Source organism: Marmota flaviventris, chromosome 10 (assembly GCF_047511675.1).
Source record: "Marmota flaviventris isolate mMarFla1 chromosome 10, mMarFla1.hap1, whole genome shotgun sequence".
Lineage (NCBI taxonomy): Eukaryota > Metazoa > Chordata > Mammalia > Rodentia > Sciuridae > Marmota > Marmota flaviventris.
Window position 1 is genome coordinate 94,959,125 of NC_092507.1, and position 24,724 is coordinate 94,983,848.

Below are 24,724 nucleotides of genomic sequence, written 5' to 3' on the forward strand. Positions count from 1 at the left end.
TTGTATGTCAAATATAAGAAATCATTGCCAATATAAATAAAACTTTTTCTTCTTAGTTTCCATCTCCAAGGTTAGTGCCGCTTTATGTTTAATGCAGAAAATAGAAGGTCGTTTAAAACCTGGAATAATTATGAGGGAGCAGGGGACACGCAGCGCCTGGCCAATCTGCGCTGATGGTCACGGGGAGGTCGCGAGGGGAGGCTGTTGGCAGTTGGGTGCTATTCACTCCTTCTCACCGACTGGGGAGCACTGCATGAGGAGCTGGTGGGTGGTCACCGGGTGAGAGGCTGGTGTCAAAGCAGAAGGAGCGCCAGTGCGGAGGACAGCCCAGTGGCGGGTAGTGCTCCCCACCAGGGCGAGGAGCGGAGACATCTCATTGGGCACAATCTCCGGTGAGCAGGCACTGGGCCGGCAGGGCGTGGGAGGGCTGGGCGGAAGGGCGGAGGTCCAGTGTTGTGGGCTCCCCACTGCTCCAGGAGCTCTGGAGGCTGCAGAGCTTGGGTGAGCTTGGCCCTTGCCGCAAAAGATCACCCAAAAGAAGAGGAAAACAGACCAGAGAACTGCAAGCAGGGGGATCCTGCATGTTGGACAAATGCATCACAAGTGTAGGGAATGTGGAATGCCTTTAGTCCTAAAGCTACAGTGTCCAGCTCTGGAGGATCCACGCTGGAGAAAGGCTTTAGGAGTGCAATGAAGGTGGAAAAGCCTTCAGTCGAAAAGGCAACCTTATTCAGTCCAAGAGAATCCACACAGGACAATTGCCTTATAAGTGTGGTGAAATTGGAAAAGAATTTAGCCATCATTCTAACCTAATTGTACACCAGAGAGTACACAGGAGAGCAAGGCCTCACAAGTGCAATGACTGTGGGAAAGTCTTCATACTCAAATCCACATTTGTTCATTATAAAAGTATCTATAGTGGAGAAGATCTTTATGATTGCAGTGAGTGTGGGAAATCCTTTGGCCACAAACACACTCTCAGTAAACAACAGAGAATTCACACTGAGACAAAGCCTTTTGAGTGTTCCTGACAAGGCCTAGGAAATGCTGCTTGGTGGGCTGGCCAAAAGGTGGAAAACAGGTGGGCTGAAGGGGGAAGGGCAGGATGGAGCAGGCCAGGACACACTAATTAACAACCTTTTGGCTCCCTGTAGGAAGGGGCAATTCCTGGGACAGTTAACCCTGGCAACAGACTGGAGCAGGGGCAGGTTCTTGATAAGAGTGGAGGAAGGTTTCTGATAAATTAACATTTCAATCCCCCAGGAGACATCTCCAACTTCCTGGACTCACTCAAAATTGGCCTCCTTGATCTGACCTGAGGATTTGACTGTCTATACTGACTGCCTGTCTAATTCTGGCTTCAGAACCTCAGATGTCAGCAAAGATGGCTTATCCTGCTGCTGCTGCTGCTGCTGCTGCTGCTGCTGCGAGTATACTTACAGAAACCTCTGGAACATGCTTTCTGCTGGCTTACCACTAGTTCACTTTTCAGTTAGTCAACCTCTTTTATATCTACCTATGGTAATTGGAATTCACTAGGAAACTTGATGGATGGAATATTAACTTAGTTTAATGATTAAATTTATTAAAAAGAAAAGCATTTTGTTTTCATTCTTAGAGTTTCATTAATATATATTCTACCTCAGGAAATATTCTCTGCATAATTTTATGGAACTCTGAAAACTAAGAAAACAATTCATTATCTCTCAGTGTTTCTTAGACTTTAGTGTGCAAATTAGCCACTTAAAGTTCTTGGTTTAAATGAGATGCTTAGGCTCTATCACATAGATTGTGATGGGTGTGGCCCAATATATACATTTCAGAATTTGCAGGTGATTCAAACATTAGGTTTTGAGAAATTCTTTTCTTGAGACTACTATAATATTTTACCCTCCAACAGCACAAGGAGTCTATGAAATTGAAATTAGTATGTTCTTCTTCCAGGACTGGGCTTTGAAACAATTTCTAGTAAAGCCTTGAGCTTCAGTGCTTAACTAAAGAGGATGTGCTAATTAGGAGGTTAGCTTTGTCAAGTTTGGAATAATTTAAATTTATATATTATGAATTGATAGGGACTATTTAAATCACCTATAATTCTACAAACATTTCTGTAGTTGCTGGCACTTCTTTATTTAATTTCTTCTAACAGCTGCAGAAATGAATTTGGCAGGGCCCTGAGACCTTCCTTGGATCCCTCTCTAAGTTACCTGCTGCAGACCACTCATATCTACCTGTTGCCCCTCAGTGGTATCTACTTACACCAAGCCCTCTCTCTCCTCCCCAGAAAACACACCTGATGCCTCCTGGCATAATAATGTAATCCCACAGGATACAAAGCCTCCTTAACCCACCTCCCACCCAGGTTCTCAGCATGTCTGTTAAAACTAGAATGACAGCAAGGCCCACAGCAGCACCTTCATTCTAATGGCAGCAAGAAGATGCAGGTAAATCTCTCAAATTTCTTTTCATACAGCTCTTCTCTTCTCTGGAGCCCAGCCTGGAGCAAGGCCCAGCCTGTGAACCCACATTCAGAAGGTTTCACAAAGATCTATTTATCCCTTTGAGGGACTTATCTAAAAGTGGAGAGGGGCAGGCCTTCTCAGCTCCAAAGGCATGGGACATGTTTCTTATGCTCAGGCAAGTCAGAAAAAAACTGTATTGAGAAGAATATGATGACATGTTGATAGATATACTCCTAAGTAGTTAGGTTTTGTGGCTCAGCATTTGCTTCCTCTCACTGTAAGTTGAAATGTATTCTTTCATTTGTGTATTTAGATTAATGTAGATTAATCTAAGTATTTAGATTAGTAGTTTCTCAAAATTCAAATTTCTTTACCATCAGCATGTGTCTGCTATGTGTATTAGATTTATATTAAAGTAAAAAAATAAAAAGAAAAAAGAAAAAAAAAACTGTCTTTACACTTGGACTGTGTGAGGGCCTGGATGAAGGTCTTTGACAAGGTTGAAGAAATGGATTTGAAAATAGCATCATAAAATGAGTGCAGCTAATTATGTCCCCTACCTCTGTCCCCTACATAGACCATTTTCCTTAAGTCCATGATGATATCTCAATAAATCTCCCCTGATATTGGCAGTTTGTCTTCTAGCAAAGGCACACACTGGTTAATATTCCACTAATAAATTTTCCTTTGATCTGGGACATATTACTTCTCTATTAATCACAGTTTTATCCATAATCATGCCTGTAATGCATACAACAGAAGCCAGTGAAACCTATAGAATGTGCTTGCTCTTAGAGAAAAGAGCTCCAAATCCTGCCCAGAAGGAGCAGCAGGGCCTCCTCCTAACAAGCAGCCTTCAGCTAGGGTCAGGGAACAGCACTGGACTCCAGGGACAGACAGTGGTGGCTGCTTCACTGTTGTATGCTGATTGCAAGTCCTTTGTGTATAAACTGAGGGGTGGGATGACTGGGTCAAATAGTAGTTCCATTCCACATTTTCTTAGAAATATCTATATTGCTTTCCATAGTGGTTGCACCAATTTTCAGTCTCACCAGCAATGTATGAGTGTACATTTCCCCCACATTCTTGCCAACATTTATTGTTGCTTGTATTCTTGATGATTGCCATTCTGACTGGAGTGAGGTGGAATCTCAGTGTAGTTTTGATTTGCATTTCTCATGGCTATGATACACCAGTTATCAGTGATGAGATCTGCTTCCTTACATGTTTAAGTATAACTTTAAAAAGGTGCAGAGGCAAGAATATAAAACAGGGCTTATTTATAAAGGGGTAATGCAAACTTCTCCTGTGAAAGAGAAGGGGGCCATAGCTAGTATCCTGGTGTCCCAAAGAGTGAGAGCATTCTGTCTTCCTTTGCTTTCCTGCTCTCTTCTCCTTATCTCTTTCCTTCCTGCATTTGTGACTAGGCCCAGGAGATTGCCCAGGTGGGATGGTCAAAAGGTGAGAAGCAGATGGGTTGGAGGGGCCAAGATGGAGTGATGTGGGCAGGAAGTGGTCCCAGGGTGCATCAATTAACAATTTTTACAACTCCCTGAAGGGAGGGAGAATCCCTGGGACAGGTTACCTTAGCAATAGGTTGGAGCTTTGGCAGGTTATCTTGATAAGGGTGGAGGAAGGGCTCTGAAGACGTTAAGATTTCAGTTCCTCAGAGGTGGTCTCCAACTTCCTGGACCTAAACTGGACTCCCTTCTCTAGATCTGATTCTTGCCTATGTACAATGAATGTCTGTCTTTAATTCTGCCTTCAGCTAGAGATATTGAACATTTTTTTTTCATATATTTGTTGATTGATTGCATTTATTCTTTGAAGTGTCTGTTCAGTTTCTTTGCTCATCTATTGATTAAGTTATTGGGTGTTTTTTTTTTTGAGTTTTTAATATATCCTGGAGATTAATGCTCTATCAGAGGTGTGTGTGATGAAGATTTTTTCCCCATTCTGCGGCTTCTGTTTTCATGTCATTGATTGTGTCTTTGCTGTGAAGAAGTTTTTAAATTTGAATCCATCACAATTATTGATCTTGATTTTACTTGTGCACTATAGGAGTCTTGTTAAAGACATCAATTCCTAAGATGTCATGGTAGAGATTTGGGCCTTATTTTTCTTCTATTAGGCACAGGGTCTCTGTCCTAGTGCCTAAGTCTGTGATCCATTTTGAGTTGATTTTTGAACAAGGTGAGAGATAGGGGTGACATTTCATTTTGCTACATGTAGATTTTTACTCTCTATTTTTTTTTGCATACTTTACAAAGAAAAAAAAGAGCATAGGCTATCTCTGCTCTAGTGCTTTTCAGTATGCCGTAGCTAGCTAAACTGCCACTTAGGAAGGCTTTATATGAAGAATCAAGTACAGACCTTCCATATATTTAATTCTCCAAATGGAATACAAGGTAATGGTGAAGAGTTAATTGCTAAGAGGATACTTAATGGGAGAGGTGAGAGTTGGGTGTAACACACTCCTGGAGTAACATGAGCTCCCAGTGAAACGCTTACTGATCTGACACTCACTGGAAGCAGGGAAAGGTTGTGTACTCACCCATGGCACACTCATCCTCATATCTGTGCAGTCTGCCTCTTTGTAGCCCTGCAGGCAGGTGCAGATGTCCTTCCCATTCAGAGTTTGGTGTCACACATCGCCCCCTTGTGGCTAGGATTGCTGATGCAGGTATCATCCAGATTAGAGACCTGTTCAGAGTGGGGCAAGTGTGGAGAGAGAAAACATCCCTCACTTGGAGAAAAACTTTCTATTTGATAGAAGAGGGGAAGCCTTATGAGGGGCTCCTCAGAATGAAACATAAAGATTTAAAGGCAACATCCCCTTCACTTGGTCCTATTTCATGACACACTGTAGCATCAGCAAAGCAACTAGCTGCTCTACACAAGCTCATGTTCCAACCCTGAGCCCTCAACTAGACATCTCCTCCAGGGCAGAGATGTATAGAGGCCAGAAAATTAGATTAGATTAGGGAGTCAGGAACATATGTATATTCTCTGGATTGTAAGATTTAGCAAATAAAATAGAAGATACACAATTAAATTTAAATGTCCAATAAACAGAAAACATTTTCAATGTAACTGTGTAATATATCCAAAGCATCCAGATGTTTTATCTGGCATCCTCATTCCCTGGAAGTCTCTTTTGTACTTTGAAGTGGATTATGTCCCAAATGTATCTTATCCTTATAATGTTCCAGGCTCCCTGGGAGGGAAGGTCTGTGATTCTGGTTCATGGAATTCCAGGTCCATGTCCATAATGTCCTCCAAATGCACTCCAGGCTAGTCCCAATACTGTAACCATGTCCGAAAGCAAACTCTTTTCTCTGTTCCTCTAAACCTGTTCCAGTGTTGCTGCATTAGAAAATATCTTTCCATTCCACCCCCTTGTAGTTGGAAACTTTGGACATGCTTTTGACTGTTTCTTCCCATTGTTCTCCATATTCATTTTAATCAAAAAATCTCATGAACTCTACCTCTGAGTAATCTTGTGATTCTACCTATAATGCCAATACCTTCATCTCATCTAAGTCCTGTAATCCATGACCTCCTGAGTCATTATTGCTTCGCTTGTGAAGGACAGGTCTTCCAAAAATGTAAATTGGATTATGCCACACATGATTTAAAGCATTTCGTGGAGTTATAATTGTTCTTATCACAAAGTCTAAAATCATTAATATGCATGACCAACATATCTATAAATTGTTATCTTGTGATGACAAAATGAAGCCCCACTGTTTTCTAAATGTTTTGAAAACACTCAAATATCTGAAGATAATCATTTTTTTTTAACCCATGGCATGATTTGGAGTCTATCCCAAACATAGGAGTAATTCCACCCTGTAGCAGAAATTTCAATACTCCAAACAAACAAAACAAAACAAAAAAGGAAGATGTGGAGAAGGTTAAAGGGATTCATTTATTTTCTATTAAGGGACATGCACAGAACATAACACCCACATTGTTCACAGCGTTCCATTTAAAAGCAGAAAAATCCTTGTGTGCACATGGCCCTGTCCTCAGATAGGTGTGACATGATGGGGGAGACACAGGGCAGAACTTGTGTTCAGTTCTGAGTACTGAAGCTTTCTAAGGATGGACACATAGGGGACAAAACAATGCAACTGCACTCACTGACCTGGGGCTTATTCCAGTAAAGAACAGGCACTAGGCCTTGCCTGGGCAGAAAACATCTGCCAGACTTGAATGAAGCTGGTTCACCTCTATGGGCAATATGATGAGGAAAAGGCTGCAAAGGGTGAGGCAGCAGACTCCCAAACAGAGATGTAGGGTTGTATCTTCATCTTCCACACAACTATGCAGACCCTTGCCATAATAAATGGAGTACCTTTGGCATGTCCTGTGTAGAGACAATGGTCATAGATTTAATAGCATTTCTATTCACATACGAACATGGAATTGTTCAACACAGTGTCCTAGGAGATTAGGGCTTAGTAGATATTTTCACTGAGAACTCAGGACTGAACATTATTTTCTATCAGATATATAAGGAATTTAAAGTCTTTATCTCTTTTTGAAATTCAGTGTGGCTGGTGAAGTCAATTTTGTTCTTTTTTCATTTTTTAATCTTTTTTTTGGGGGGGCACATGATTTTCTTTTTTAATCTGGAAATTTCTAGAATGTTTGATGCTCAGTGTTTTGGAATATGAGGAAAATGAATCTAGTTGGAAAGAATTTAATGTTTTTCCAAAAAGATATCCAGTTATCATAATTATTATGTAATCCATTCTTTTCCCCACTGAGTTAAAACACCAAATTTATCATATTTTTGGTCAACATATAAATTTCAATTTCAAGCTGGAATGCTTATACCTTTGTAATGCCTTATTTAATATTCTGTCTTCAATGACACACCATTTTGCTTAATTCAATATGTATTTAAAATAATCTTCTATGGCATACTCTTCCACAATACTCCTTTCCTGTGTTTTAATAAAGTATTATTTCTTATTCAAATTCAAAGTAATTCCATTTGGATTTGTGTGGTTTGTACATATAACCATAAAATGTTAGCTATCTTCCTACAAGGAACATGATATATCTTTGTATAATATTTAAGATACCATATTAATAGCTTAAACTTTCTTCTTACAAGTCTTGCATGCTTTTTGTTGAATTTATTTTTCTTGGTTAATATTTTATGGCTTTGGGATTCTGAAGATGGTGGCAAAGGGAGTGCATTACCCCCGTGTACCGCGTCACTGTGCGGGAGAATGATGAGTTAGAATGGCTAAAAGCTATCTTGTTAGGAATTTCCAGCAAAATTGGGGTGCTCCAAAACCTAGAGGAAGGATTTCCATCACACGAGGATCAGCTACGGGGGCTCAAATGCGAGAGATTTGTCTGCATGGAGGGTCACGCTGCTTATTCAGCAAATCGCCCCACGGCTAGAGTCTGAGGCGTGCGCAGGGAAATGAGGAGATACAGCGCTGCAGTTTCTGTGGGCTTCTGCCAGGGGTGAAATCACCGTACTCAGTGCTGAATTCTGGGTTTGAGATGGGGGAAAGAAGAGGTCCAATTCGGTTCTCAACACAGGTCAGACCACAGAGGAAGCCAGCGGACACCATCTTGGAGAGCTGACATCACCATCCCTGTTTCCGACTGATCGCAGCTCATTCAGCCATAGAACAGGTAATTTCAGGCTGCCATTCGCCTGCGGCTCACAGACAAATTACTCAGGCTCAGTGCTAAAGAACCCACAGAAACTGCTTCTTGGAGCCTGCTCTTATCAGAACATACACCGAGCATGGAGTGGCTGAATTCCGGCTCCCGGAACTGCTCTGGCCCAGGGATAAAGAACCCGTGGAAACTGCTTCTTGGTCCAGGTCCTGCTGAATACTGTGGAGGTAAATACCAACCGAGCCTTCATAGGCAGTGGCAACAGGACTGAGACGGGGCTTGTGAGGGCCGGTCAGGACTCACCCGTTGCTTTGGTCACTCAGCAAAGGGAACGAAATGCTGCCATTCGCATGGGATACCAACATGGCAGAGATCTGATGTCATCAGGAAGTGGCGGAGGAGAGAACTTCATCAATACCAGTGGCGACAGAAACAGTTGGTCTCCTGGTAAAGAAAGTGAGTCACAAACACCCGAGTCTCTCTCACTTTGTCATCAAGCCAGAGGGGAAGAGCAGAGCCGCCGCCCACACCCGGAACAGGCCCAGCGGCCCTCCGGCGTGGTAGTCACATAAACCCAATTGGAGTAGGGGCAGAGCAGAGCCGCCACCCGCGCCGCAAGGTAGGCAGACCTGCGACAGACTGGCGGATCAGGCCCAGCAGCCTGCCGGCGTGGTACACACGTCACCCCAATTGGAGTAGGGGCAGAGCAGAGCCTCCGCCCGCACCCGGAACAGGCCCAGCGACCTGCCGGCGCATGGTAATCACGACACCCCAATTGGAGTAGGGGCAGAGCAGAGCCGCCACCTGCGCCCAAAAGGTACGCAGACCTGTGACTGACCAGCGGAACAGGCCCAATGGCCTGCTGGCGCGAGAGACACATCACCCCATTTGGAGTAGGGGCAGAGCAGAGCTGCCGCCCGTGCCTGCAAGGTAGGCAGACCTGTGACCGACCGGTGGAACAGGCCCAGCAGCTGGCCGGGGTGGTAGGCACGTCACCCCAATTGGAGTAGGAGCAGAGCAGAGCCTTCGCCCGCTCCCGGGACAGGCCCAGCGGTCCGCGGGTGTGGTACATAAGTCACACCAATTGGAGGAGGGGCAGAGCAGAGCCTCTGCCCGCACCTGCAAGGTAGGCAGACCTGCAACCAACCTGCGGATCAGGCCCAGTGGCCTGCCGGTGTGGTACACATGTCACACCAATTGGAGGAGGGGCAGAGCAGAGCTTTCGCCTGCGCCCGGGACAGGCCCAGCGGCCCGCCAGCGCGGTAGTTGCATCACCCCAATTGGAGTAGGGGCAGAGCAGAGCCGCCACCTGCGCCTGCCAGGTAGGCAGAACTGCGACCTAACGGAAGAACAGGCCCAGGGGTCCACGGGTGTGGTACACACCTCACACCAATTGGAGGAGGGGCAGAGCAGAGCCGCTGCCCGCACCTGCAAGGTAGGTAGACTGCCGCCCAACCCTGCAAGGGAGACTTTTCAACTATACAAGAGCAATATAAATATATAGGGGGGAAAAATTTTTCAAAAACACAACAGTTTCACCAAGCAGAAAGAAACGCAAGCAGTATGAAAAGACAAGGAAAGAAAGGACCACAAGCAATGCAGGTCAACTCAACTTTAGAAGAGGTAACAGCTGCAGCAGATGGAATGTCAGATAAAGAGTTCAGGATATACATGCTTCAGATGATCTGGAGTCTCAAGGAAGACATTAGACAGCAAAATCAGACAATGAAAGATCACTTTGACAATGAATTACACAAACAAATCCAGGAAGCAAAAGATCAACTATACAGGGAGATAGAGGTTATAAAAAACAAACAGAAATCCTAGAAATGCAGGAAGCAATAAACCAACTTAAAAACTCAATTGAGAATACTATCAGCAGAGTAGAACACTTAGAAGATAGAACATCAGACAATGAAGACAAAGTATTTCAACTTGAAAAGAACATAGACAGCTCAGCAAGACTGTTAAGAAACCATGAGCAGAACATTCAAGAAATATGGGATAACATAAAGAGACCAAACTTAAGAGTCATTGGGATACAGGAAGGTATAGAGGTCCAAACCAAAGGAATGAGCAATCTATTCAATGAAATAATACGAGAAAACTTCCCAGACTTGAAGAATGAGACAGAATCCCAAATTCTAGAAGCCTACAGGACACCGAATGTGCAAAATCATAAGAGATCCACACCTAGACACATTATAATGAAGATGCCCAAAATACAGAATAAGGAGAGAATTTTAAAAGCTACAAGAGAAAGGAAGCAGACTACATTTAGGGGTAAGCCAATCAGGATAACAGCTGATCTTTCAACACAGATTCTGAAAGCTAGAAGATCCTGGAATAACATATTTCAAACACTGAAAGAAAATGGGTTCCAACCAAGAATAGTGTATCCAGCGAAATTAAGCTTCAGGATGGAAGACAAAATTAAAACCTTCCACGATAAACAAAAGTTAAAAGAATTTGCAGCTAGAAAACCATCTCTTCAAAACATCCTTGGCAAAACATTGCAGGAAGAGGAAATGGAAAATAACAATGAAAACCAACAGTGGGAGGTAGGACAGTAAAGGGGGGGGGATAATCAAAGAGGAAAACAAACCATGTTTAGTAACATAAATAAACAAATATGGCTGGAAGAACAACCCATATCTCAATAATAACCCTAAATGTTAATGGCTTAAATTCACCAATTAAGAGACACAGGCTAGTAGAATGGATCACAAAACAAGACCCAACAACATGCTGCCTACAGGAGATGCATTTGATAGGAAAAGACATACATAGGCTGAAGGTGAAAGGTTGGGAAAACTCATATCATTCATATGGACTTTGGAAACAAGCAGGAGTGTCCATACTCATATCAAATAAAATAGATTTCAAGCCAAAGTTAATCAAAAGGGATGAAGAGGGACACTACATACTGCTTAAGGGAACCATACACCAACAAGACATAACAATCATAAATATATATGCCCCAAACAATGGTGCAGCTATGTTCATCAAACAAACTCTTCTCAAGTTCAAGAGTCTAATAGACCACCATACAATAATCATGGGAGACTTCAACACACCTCTCTTGCCACTGGACAGATCTTCCAAACAAAAGTTGAATAAGGAAACTATAGAACTCAATAACACAATTAATAACCTAGACTTAATTGACATATATAGAATATACCAACCAACATCAAGCAGTTACACTTTTTTCTGAGCAGCACATGGATCCTTCTCAAAAATAGATCATATATTATGTCACAGGGCAACTCTTAGACAATATAAAGGAGTAGAGATAATACCATGCATCCTATAATCATAATGGAATGGAACTGAAAATCAACGATAAAAGAAGGAAGGAAAAAGAATACATCACTTGGAGAATGAACAATAGGTTACTGAATGATCAATGGGTTATAGAAGACATCAAGGAGGAAATTAAAAAATTCTTAGAGATTAATGAAAACACAGACACAACATATTGGAATCTATGGGACACATTGAAAGCAGTTCTAAGAGGAAAATTCATTGCTTGGAGTTCATTCCTTAAAAAAAAAAAAACAAAAAACAAAAAAAAAAAAAAAACAACAACAAATAAATGATCTTATACTTCATCTCAAAATCCTAGAAAAAGAAGAGCAAAACAACAGCAAAAGAAGTAGAAGGCAAGAAATAATTAAAATCAGAGCTGAAATTAACGAAATCGAAACAAAAGAAACAATTGAAAAAATTGACAAAACTAAAAGTTGGTTCTTTGAAAAAATAAATAAAATCGACAGACCCTTAGCCATGCTAAGGAAGAGAAGAAGAGAGAGAACTCAAATTACTAGCATACAGGATGAAAAAGGCAATATCACAACAGACACTTCAGAAATACAGAAGATAATCAGAAATTATTTTGAATCCTTATACTCCAATAAATTAGAAGATAGTGAAGGCATCAATAAATTTCTTAAGTCATATGATCTGCCCAGATTGAGTCAGGAGGATATAGACAACCTAAACAGACCAATATCAATTGAGGAAATAGAAGAAACCATCAAAAGACTACCAACTAAGAAAAGCCGAGGTCCGGATGGGTATACAGCAGAGTTTTACAAAACCTTTAAAGAGGAACAAATACCAATAATTTTCAAGCTACTTCAGGAAATAGAAAAAGAGGGAGAACTTCCAAATTCATTCTGCGTGGCCAACATCACCCTGACACCTAAACCAGACAAAGACACTTCAAAGAAAGAAAACTACAGACCAATATCTCTAATGAACAGAGATGCAAAAATCCTCAATAAAATTCTGGCGAATCGGATACAAAAACATATCAAAAAAAATTGTGCACCATGATCAAGTAGGATTCATCTCTGGGATGCAAGGCTGGTTCAATATACAGAAATCAATAAATGTTATTCACCACATCAATAGAATTAAAAATAACAACCATATGATCATCTCGATAGATGTGGAAAGAGCATTGGACAAAGTACAGCATCCCTTTATGTTCAAAACTCTAGAAAAATTAGGGATAACAGGAACATACCTCAATATTGTAAAAGCAATCTATGTAAGCCTCAGGCTAGCATCATTCTGAATGGAGAAAAATTGAAGGCATTACCTCTAAAATATGGAACAAGACAGGGATGCCCTCTCTCACCACTTCTGTTCAACATAGTTCTCGAAACACTGGCCAGAGCAATTAGACAGACGTAAGAAATTAAAGGCATAAAAATAGGAAAAGAAGAACTTAAATTATCACTATTTGCAGGTGACATGATTCTATACCTAGCAGACCCAAAAGGGTCTACAAAGAAACTATTAGAGCTAATAAATGAATTCAGCAAATTGGCAGGATATAAAATCAACACGCATAAATCAAAGGCTTTCTTGTATATCAGCGACAAATCCTCTGAAATGGAAATGAGGACAACCACTCCATTCACAATATCCTCAAAAAAAATAAAATACTTGGGAATCAACCTAACAAAAGAGGTGAAAGACTTATACAATGAAAACTACAGAACCCTAAAGAGAGAAATAGAAGAAGATCTTAGAAGATGGAAAAATATACCCTGTTCATGGATAGGCAGAACTAACATCATCAAAATGGCGATATTACCAAAAGTTCTCTATAGGTTTAATGCAATGCCAATCAAAATCCCAATGGCATTTCTTGTAGAAATAGAGAAAGCAATCATGAAATTCATATGGAAAAATAAAAGACCCAGAATAGCAAAAACAATGCTAAGCAGGAAGTGTGAATCAGGCAGTATAGCGATACCAGACTTCAAACTATACTACAGAGCAATAGTAACAAAAACAGCATGGTACTGGTACCAAAACAGGCGGGTGGACCAATGGTACAGAATAGAGGACACAGAAACCAATCCACAAAACTACAACTATCTTATATTTGATAAAGGGGCTAAAAGCATGCAATGGAGGAAGGATAGCATCTTCAACAAATGGTGCTGGGAAAACTGGAAATCCATATGCAACAAAATGAAACTGAATCCCTTTCTCTTGCTATGCACAAAAGTTAATTCAAAATGGATCAAGGAGCTTAATATCAAATCAGAGACACTCCGTCTGATAGAAGAAAAAGTTGGCTATGATCTACATACTGTGGGGTCGGGCTCCAAATTCCTCAATAGGACACCCATAGCACAAAAGTTAATAACTAGAATCAACAAATGGGACTTACTCAAACTAAAAAGTTTTTTCTCAGCAAAAGAAACAATAAGAGAGGTAAATAGGGAGCCTACATCCTGGGAACAAATCTTTACTCCTCACACTTCAGATAGAGCCCTAATATCCAGAGTATACAAAGAACTCAAAAAATTAGACAATAAGATAACAAATAACCCAATCAACAAATGGGCCAAGGACCTGAACAGACACTTCTCAGAGGAGGACATACAATCAATCAACAAGTACATGAAAAAATGCTCACCATCTGTAGCAGTCAGAGAAATGCAAATTAAAACCACCCTAAGATACCATCTCACTCCAGTAAGATTGGCAGCCATTATGAAGTCAAACAACAATAAGTGCTGGTGAGGATGTGGGGAAAAGGGTACACTTGCACATTGCTGGTGGGACTGCAAATTGGTGTGGCCAGTATGGAAAGCAGTATGGAGATTCATGGGAAAGCTGGGAATGGAACCACCATTTGACCCAGCTATTCCCCTTCTCGGACTATTCCCTGAGGACCTTAAAAGAGCACATTATAGGGATACTGCCACATCAATGATCATAGCAGCACAATTCACAATAGCTAGACTCTGGAATCAACCTAGATGCCCTTCAATAGATGAATGGATAAAAAAATGTGGCATTTATACACAATGGAGTATTATGCAGCACTAAAAAATGACAAAATCATGGAATTTGCAGGGAAATGGATGGCATTAGAGCAGATTATGCTAAGTGAAGCTAGCCAATCCCTAAAAAACAAATGCCAAATGTCTTCTTTGATATAAGGAGAGTAACTGGGAACAGAGTAGGGATGAATAGCATGAGAAGAAGATTAACATTAAACAGGGATGAGAGGTGGGGGGGAAAGGGAGAGAGAAGGGAAATTGCATGGAAATGGAAGGAGACCCTCAGGGTTATTCAAAATTACATACAAGAGGAAGTGAGGGGAAAGGGAAAAATAATACAAGAAGGAGAAATGAATGACAGTAGAGGGGGTAGAGAGAGAAGAGGGGAGGGGAGGGGAGGGGAGGGGGGACAGTAGAGGATAGGAAAGGAAGCAGAATACAAGAGACACTAGTATGGCAATATGTAAATCAATGGATGTGTAACTGATGTGATTCTGCAATCTGTATACGGGGTAAAAATTGGAGTTCATAACCCACTTGAATCAAAGTGTGAAATATGATATATCAAGAACTATATAATGTTTTGAACAACCAACATTAAAGAATTAAAAAAAATATTTTATGGCTTTTGTTAATGTTAAAAACATTTTCTATTTTTTGTCACTAATTATTGATATATACTGGGTTGCTGCTCATTTATTATACTTGCCCTTACAAAATCTCATTTTTATCAGTTTTCTCATTAATACAGAATATATAATGTTTTCTAAATTTCTTTTTTTATATATTTTTAGTTGTAGTTGGACACAATACCTTTGTTTTATTCATTTTTTTAAAATGTGGTGCTGAGGATCAAACCCAGGGCCTCACATGTGCTACGCAAGTATTCCACTGCTGAGCACAACCCTAGCTCTCTAAATTTCTTTATTGAAGTAATAAATGCTGAAATCACAGATTTTTCTATTTGATAACAATATTTATATCATATTCTATTTTTATTATTGCATTCATTAAAGCTCCAAAAAAAAAAAAAAACAGTAAATACTTGGAATTGTAAGTCATTCTTCCCATTTTTCAAAATTTAGTTTTGTTTTCTTTTAAATGTTTTGTAGTAAATACTCTTTATCCAATTTAGGGAGTAGTTTTGTACTTTATGTTTGTGTTAATGGTCTCAATTCCCCCCATTAAGACAAACATTATCAAAATGGATCAGAAAACACCATACAGCTATGCTCTGCTTACAAGAAACTCATAGATGAAAACACCCATAAACTGAAGGTAAAAGAATGAAAATAAATTATTCCATGCATATTTCTTTTCCATGAAAAGAAGCAGGAGTAGCTATTCTCATATCAGACAGGCAAACTTTTTCAAGCAACAGTTAATCAGGATAAAAAAAAGAGGCCACTATTTTGGTAAAGGGAAAATTCTAATAAGAAGTATAACAATAGTAATCATTTATGCCCCAAATTTTGATGCACTCAATTACATAAAAAAATTCTAATACATTTAATCCTAGATAGATCCCAACACAATAATACTAGGTGATTTCCACACACCCTATCATCAATATATAGGTCATCAAAAGAGCAAATCTATAAATATATCTCCACACTAATTAACACTATAAATCAAATAGATCTACAGAATATTTCACTCCAAACCAACTGAGTTTACCTTTTTATCAGAAGCACATTGAACTTCCTCCAAATTATATCACATTCTAGGCCACAATGCAAAAATATTAATACTATCAAGTACAAAAATATCAATACTATCTCATGTATTGTATTCTATAGATCGTAATAGAATAAATCTAGAAATGAACAGCAAGAAAAATAATAAAAAACACAGAAACACATGGATATTGAACAATACTCTGTACAATGAAGAATGGATGAAATAAGAAATGAGGACATGTTTATAAATGAATGAGAGCAGGAATAGAACATATCAAAGTCTCTGGGATGGTATACAAGCAATTCTAAAAGTATGACTGACTGTATGTATTAAAAGAATAGGGAGAATCCTAACTCATTAAGCTCATGCTCTACCTCAATGCCTTAGAAAAAGAAGAACATGCTAACTCCAAAACTAGGAGAAGATAGGAAATAATTAAGATCTGAGCCTAAATCAATGAAATTGAGACTAAGAACACAATACACAACATCAGAGCAATGAAGAGTGAGTGCTTTGAAAAGATAAATAATATCGACAAACTTTTAGACAAACTAACTGGAAGTGTGAGAAGAACTATTCAAACACATCAGAGGTGAAAAGGCAATATCACTGCATACCCTTCTGAAGTGCCAAGAATTATCTGAACTTATTTTTAAAAATATACTCAATGAAATGGAAAATCTGCAAGACATTAAAAAATTCTATACATCCATGACCTGCTCAAATTGAATCAGGAAGATTTAGAAAATCTGAACAGACCAATTTCAAGTAATGAAATTGAAATAGCAATTAAAAATCACCCATAAAAGATAAAACCAGAACCAGATGGGTTATTATCTGAGTATTACCAGACCTTTAGAAGAAACAACACCAGTCTTTCTCAAATTATTTCATGAAACTGAAATGTAGGGGAAACTCCCAAATCTAGTCTGTGAAGCCTGTATAATGCTGATATCAAAGCCAGACAAAGAAGCACCAAGGAAAGATAACTACAGAAAAATACCACCCATGAATAGATGCAAAAACTCTTAAAATATTAGCTAACCACATTCAAAAACACATCAAAAAGATAATATGCCATGATGAAGTTGGTTTCTTTCCAGGGATGCAAGATTGCCTCAAAATAAGCAAAGCAAGAAATGTATTGCACTACTTAAACAGAATTAAAGACAAGAATCACATGATCATCCTAATAGGTACAGAAAAGGCCTTGGATAAAATCCAACACCTATTCATGTAAACACTGGAGAAGCTAAGGATTAAAGAAACTTACCAACTTAACATCCTAAAAGGTCATTCATGACAACCCAATCCAACAGCATACTGAATAAAAGAAAACTAAAAACATTACCTCTAAAATCAGGAACAAGACAAGACTGAGCAAAGGAAATCAAAGGGATACCAATAGGAAAAGAAGTCAAATTATCTGTTTGCAGATGACATGATGCTATATCTAGAAGACTCCCTCCCCCTCTCAAACAAAATGAACCCCACCAGAAGACTTCTAGTTGAGCAAAGTAGCAGGTTACAAAACAAACACGCCTAAATCAACAGCTTTCTTATAGACTCCAACCAGCTGTGGAAGAAATCAGGAAAATGACTGCATACACAATAACATAAAAAGTAATTTTATATTGCAAAATGCCCAATAAACTCAGAACTGCTATACATGTCCATAAGGAATTACTTATAACATTGAGGAAAATACCTCATGACTTTGGGTCTTCATTTATCATTAAAATAAGGGAATTGGACTATATGCTTTTGTTATGGTCTAAATTAATCAATACAAGTAATAAGTTATAGATTATAGAGTAGAATTAAAAATAATAGATTAGAATGAGAAGGATAATAGGATTATAAGATAAGTGTTATACAATTAGCGATGTTAATTTACCTTAGTCTGTCCTCATTATAAGATAGAAGAAATAACAGTAAGACAGAAGTGGTAATAATACAATAATATAATCACATAACTGTAAAACATAAGATTTAAGGTTGTTAGCAATAAGATATAGACAATGCATGGTCATATGTGTATGCCCATAAGTTTTATATAGTTACAGAGAGTTCCAGTCAAATATAGGTTAAGTTACAGATAGGTATAGGCCAGTAAAATAAGAGTTAAATATAAAAAATAGTTATAGACAAGTATAAGTAAGTATAGCCATAGTGACTCCATCTTTATGGTTCCCATGTGAAACTGTTATATAAGCTACTTAAGAAGTATAAAAAAATTGTTTTTTCTGTGCTTCATATACCTGCAAATGTACTGGACCCATGATGTACACCCACAACTGTGCTCAAACCCAGGATGTGGTTGTCTGATTCTGCTCTGCTAAGTGCTTTTATCAGCCCTTGTATCCTGCTTGCTTGCAACTCTCAGATTCCATAGGAGGTGGTTTTCTTCCTTAAATGTTGGAACCACAGACAGCCTGGCACACTTCTATCAGAAGGCTGCTTGGGCCCTGGCAGAAGCATTCTTGGCCAGGAAAGTATAGGTAAAATAAAATTACTTGATTTGATTCAAATTCAGACTTAGGGTGTTTTCTGAGCAGTCGCCCCATCACAGTTTCTCTAGCTCCTGCTAAGTTCAGATTCTTTGGGGTTTGTCTGTGCCTTCTGATTTTCAATCATCTGGCTTTTAAAATTTCATCCTGTGCCTCTTGGGCTTCTGTAGCATGTCCCCACTAGCTCAGCTGTTCCACTGTGAATAATTGTGAATAACTGGAGATTGTTTACCCTGGGTTCAAGGAGGGCTGTCTCCAGCACTAAAGGTACAGGAGGCCTTTCCCATTTGCTGGCCTCTCTGGGTTGCTATGAGGCTGGATTAAATGTCTGCAACCATTTTAGTGACTGGGATTATCTGATAACTTGCAAATACCAGTTCTTTCTTGGAGAAAACTTTTCACCAGAAGGCATAGCATGTGATTTAGTTACTTTTTTCTCATTTTTCTTTTCAATTCACTTTGGATTTTGATGGGTTTAAATGTTCTCCCTTATTACTCCTCTCTTTCTCCCCCTTCTTCCTTCTCCCTTTGCCCCTGATGTTATTTTCTATTGCACATGGACCCACTTGTTTTTTGTCTGTTAGGTCTTGCCATATCACCCTCAAAATAACTAGATGCAAATGTGGTTTCCCTGATTGCCAAATTTCTTGTTTAATTTTGTTTTGCATTTTAAAAAAACTTTTATAATGAAATTACTTTATTCAATTTAATTTTCATAGAATAAAATGCATACACCTTGTATGTTAAACTTAAAGGTTTTACATGTCTATACATCTGTTTGACAATGACATGGATCCAAATAGAGACCATTTCCTTTTCCTTGGAACAATCTCTCCTTCCTCTTCCCAGCTGGTATATTTTCTTCACTACGATATTTAAGAATTCACAGGTGAGGGGCACAGTGGCATCCATGCTAAACTCCTGTGGAACCTGCCCTCTGACAACTGGAGGTTACCAGGTTTCTGTTCTCACCACTAAAAGGCATAGGGGTCACTCTAGTTAAACTGGGCTAATTGGGCTGCACAAAATAATCACACAAGAGCCACAAATACCTTTTTCTTTGGGGTCACTGTGATGGCTCCTCTGACCTTAAGGGTCCACAGGAAGAGAGAGAGAGAGAGAGAGAGAGAGAGAGAGAGAGAGAGAGAGAGAGAGAGAGAATGCGCTGACCCCTTTTATTGAGGAGATGCTATTCAAAGGAGGCAAGGGGTAGGTTTCAGGGGGCTGAGTCTATCTTCATGATGTCCACTGTCAGCAGGTTGACTGACATCTGGGTAGGCCACACACAAGGGCACACAGTAAGAGAAGGGGACACACACAAGGCACTTCCATGGAAGATTCTACCCTAAACAGGGCAAGGGTTATATTACAAAGGAACAGGTGAGCGTAGCTCCACCAATGGGGCTGTAGCAAGACATGCCTAGGCACAAAGACACAAGTCACTGGAACCCTAGAAGAGTGGGGAACTCTAGCAGCATGGTGCCTGATGCCACATCACCCAGCAGGGGATTAACTCAAGTCACTTGCTAGGTTGGTCTCCCACAGGAGGTAATGAGGAGTGATGCTTCTATGGACTTCCCTTCTCTGAAGGATACTGAAGGGGGTAAGGACAGGCAGTGGCACTTAACCATTTATACACAGTGGGGGTAATTACCTTGAGAGGCAAGGATATGTGATGGTGATTAATCATTGTGGGATCCTTAGGATTGAAATAAGTGAGAAGCCCACTAAGAAATTGATTTATGTAATCATCAGACAAACTCCAGTTCTGAGACAGAGATGCGCTTGAGTCACCACAGGGGGAATTTGTGACCTCTCATCCAGTTCATAGGCCTGGAGTTCCTGGTCTGAAGGGAGATTGGATTCCTTTGAGGAATAATGAGCCCTGCATTACTGTCACAGGTAGATGTTGTAAATCTTCCTCCAGGCCCTCCCTGTAGGGACTCAAAGCCATTGGCTGTGGTAAGGGAAAGAGAGTTTCTTAAGCTCACTACATTGTGTCTCTGAGAGATGCTCAAATCAGGAGATCTGTGGTAGCCATGAAAATGCACCACTGGCATCTGCAGCTTCAGGAAGCCTAGCTGGCCAGCAAGCCCAGCTGCTATGCTCTAAATCCAGGACTTGCTGTCATGATCCCAGGCTCTGTATTATCCCACCAGGAAAGCCATTCCCTCCCAATAGAACACCCAAGATGAATCTTGAGGATGTAGAAGCTATTTTCCTTTCCTTGTCTTTCTCCAGTCTGTTTTATTTCTGCATATTAACTTGTTTTAGTGGATCCTCTAGTGTGATACAAAGTGCCTACTGTAGGTTACAGCCTCTTGAATGTGCTCGGTAACATTAGAACCACTTCCCTCCTCCTACTGTGTTCTGGTGCTTATTATTGCCCACTCTCTGTCCCTCTAACCTTCCTAGCTGCTATGACCTGTGTCTACTCTCTACTTCTAGATAATCATTTTTTTTAACTTACACAAATGAGTGAGAAAAACCAGTATTTGTCTTTCTGTTCTTCACTTATTTGACTAAATATTCTTCTGTCCCATGTTGTTGCTGCAAACGACAGTATTTCATTCTTTTTATGGCTGAATACTATTCTCTTGTGTACATACACCACAGTTTCAGAATCCACTCATTGATAGGGCACATAGGTTGATTGCATATTTTGACTGCCAGGACTACTCCCACAATAAATATGGGTCTGCTGTGTAGGTATCCCGACAGTGGAAATGTACAGGGAAGTGTTCCTCTGGTGAGCAAACTCCCTGGGGGTAACAGGTGCTCTGCTCTTTACTTTTGGAATGACCAGCAGTTTCTCCTTGAAGGTAGCAAGATAACTATACAGGTGCAGTAGCTAGTTACTATGGTAATGTCCTTAGAGAAAATGGCTCTGTGTCTTAACCAGCCTGGACTTTGATATCAGTTATCTGGCAACTGGTATCTAGTGTGATACAAAGACTCAAATTCAAGGGTTTAATTTGTTCAATCCTCTTCCACAGGATTGATCCTGGTTCTGATATTTGGGCCAGGCTTTAGAAGAAGACCTATTCTAGACTAGCCCTCCCAAAGCTTAAAACCAAACCTGATAAATCCCACAGGGAAAATGGATTTGTGGTTGAGTGTCGCGACCCCTTGCAGGCAAGGGAAAACATGACACAGGATTCTTCTTTCAGCAGTTTATTCAGGCCTTGATTCAAGTATCATCTTCCAGCGACCCCCCCGCCGAGCGCCCAAGCATAGCCTAATAAAGCCTCCCACATACCAATCTTAAGCTGCCACGTGGATCTTTCTCATAGGGTGGTCAGGGATTGCGTGCCAACTCTCCATAAAAGGAGTTGTTTACCTCAGGCCTCAGTGGAAGCCGGCACCATCTTCTAATGGCGGCCACAATCTATAACAATGGCTTACCACAGTTGAGTCCTGCTAAATTAAAAGGAATAATAATAATAATCTAGTCATGGCACTAACAACCCAAGGTAACTTTTGATAGAAATAAACATGGCTGCGTGGAGGGGTAGCCACTTCTTTTCCTGCCTCTGCATCTTGTCTCTGTGTCTCCTTTTATTTTTCTAACACTGCAGTATCTCTTGGATATAATGTCTTCACACATACAAACTAGGGTGATTGCTGGATCATATGGTAGTGCTACTTTCAGGTTGTAAATGTATTCCACACTGTTCTCCATAATGACTGTACTTGTTTTCATTCCCATTGACACTGTATAGTGTTGCCTTTTTGCTACATCCTCACCAACATTATTATTTTTTTTTATAAAATCCACTCTCTAGTTGGAGTGAGAATTATACTTCATTGTAATTTTGATTTGCATTTCCCTGATAATTAGTGATGCTGAGCATTTTGGCACATATTTGATGACCATTAGTATACCATCTTTTGTGAAACATCAGATCTTTTACCCATTTTAAATCACAGTATTTGTTTTATTTTCTGTAGAGATTTTGAGTTCTTTTTATATGCTGCATATGTAAATGAATAGTTCAAAAACATTGTCTCTGTATCTGAAGAATGTTTAATTTGATGTTTACTCTGCTGTGCAAAAGCTTTTTAGTTTGATATAATATCATTGGTCTGTTTTTTGCTTTGGTTGCTTGTGTGTTTGAGGGTATTCCAAAAGTGTCCCAGTGTCCTGAACTGTTTCTATTTTGTTTTCTTTCAGTAATTTCAAACTCCACATCTTTACTTTTGGTACAGTTTTACTTTATTTCTTTTTAAATGCTGGGAATAGAACCCAGGACTGCACACATATTGAGTAAGAATTCTACCATTCAGCTACATCATGAGTTCTTCAGTTGATTTCTTAATATGGTCATAGGTAGACATTAATTATTTTGCATATGTATATCTATATTTCCTAGCACCATTTATTAAGGACACTGTTCTTTCTCCAAGGTATATTCTTGGAATCATCAACTACCATTCAATTTTTTGGCTAAAGATATATGAATTAATATCTAATTAATATTTCAATTTTTAATTCAAAATAACAATTTAATTCTGAGTTAAATTCTCAAATTTTAATAGACATATATGTCTGATGTTATGGTACTACTATGCTGTCTTCATTATTACAGCTTTGTAGTGTGTTTTAAAATCATGTATTTTGATGCTTCCTGCTTTGTCCCTTCCACCCCCACCTCAGGGTCCTTATGGCAATTTGGCGTAATTTGTGGCTCCATATAAATTTTTTGATTGTGTTTTCTAGTTCTGTGATCAATGTTATTTATTTATTGCTATATATTTTATTGAATCTGCATTGACATTATACAATATCAATGATTCAATCCATGAGCATGGGCTATCTTGCAAACATGTGTGTGTGTCTGTGTGTGCTCTTCCATCTCGTTTGTAAAATTTATTCCCAAGCCCTCTTTGGGGATATTGTGAATGGGATTGCTTTTAAAATGTCTTTTCCAGTTAGCCTGTTATTGGTGTATAAAAGAATGCTGTTTTTTATATGTTAATTTTGCATCCTGCAACTTCACCAAGTGTGTTTATCAGATTCAAGAGCTATTTGCTGATGTCTTCAGGTTGTTTTCTCCATATACTATATGATCGACAAAGAGACATCATTTGATTTCCTTTTTTCAATTTGCATGTCCACTATTCCTTTCTTTGGCCCATTGTTCTGTTTTCCATCCTACAATGAACAGAAGTGGTGAAAGTGAAGATCCTTGTTTTGTTAGAGCTCTTAGAGGAAGTGCTTTCAACTTTCTTCCAATTCAGTAGCGTGATTTTGACAACGAGTTTGTCACATATATCCTGTGTTCTGTTGAGGTATGTTCTTACAATACTTAACTGGTTGAGGTTTTTTTTTATTTCTTTTTTTTTTTTTTACTCATGAGGGGATATTGAATTTTATAGAGTGCTTCATTGCAGCTCATAGAAATTTCAAATCCCAGAAGAAAAATGTAGACGCACAATCCAAACATATAACATGCCCATCCCCAAAACTAAGCCAATATTTTCTAAATACTGAAAGAAAATCATAAATATCCTTTGAGATATTTATGTATCAAGGCAATTATGCAAAACTCAGAACATTGAGATCCCAAGAGAATATGTTAAGGATAATTCCCATGAAAAAGTGATGACCAATGACACGCAATTTTAAATATCTGGTGAGAATTAACATATTCAGTTTTTATCTAAAGCAAAACCCATGTGTAGACAAGGTGGGAGAAATAAATGTAACTGGGAGATGGATGATTAGGTTGGAATAACAATACAAGGCACAGGTCCTGTGGGTAGACATGAAATAAGTGCATGATGTCATACTGGTCATTAGAGATGAAATTGAATGATATTATGTAAAACATATAAAACAAATATTATGATATTTTTAAAGTAAAGGAGACTAAAGATGTCAAATGTTGTTAGGGTAATGTGAAACATGAGCTATATGACCTTTCCTAAATACCAAATAACATATACACAAACATGGAGAAAAATCTCTATATACAACCCACTACAAATGGTAAATACAGCCTAAATGATATGGAAGAGGTCAGAATATAAATAGGAAAATAATATGTTTATATCCTTAACCACAAAACTGGCCACAGTACTAAAAGGTTATAATATTGAAATT

At 39.3% G+C, this 24,724-nt stretch overlaps 1 pseudogene; it reads left to right on the forward strand.

Moving 5' to 3' along the window:
* Positions 1-8,968: 8,968 nt before the first annotated feature.
* The window catches only part of LOC114082693 (protein FAM50A-like), a 77,936-nt pseudogene continuing 62,180 nt past the window's right edge, over positions 8,969-24,724 (forward strand).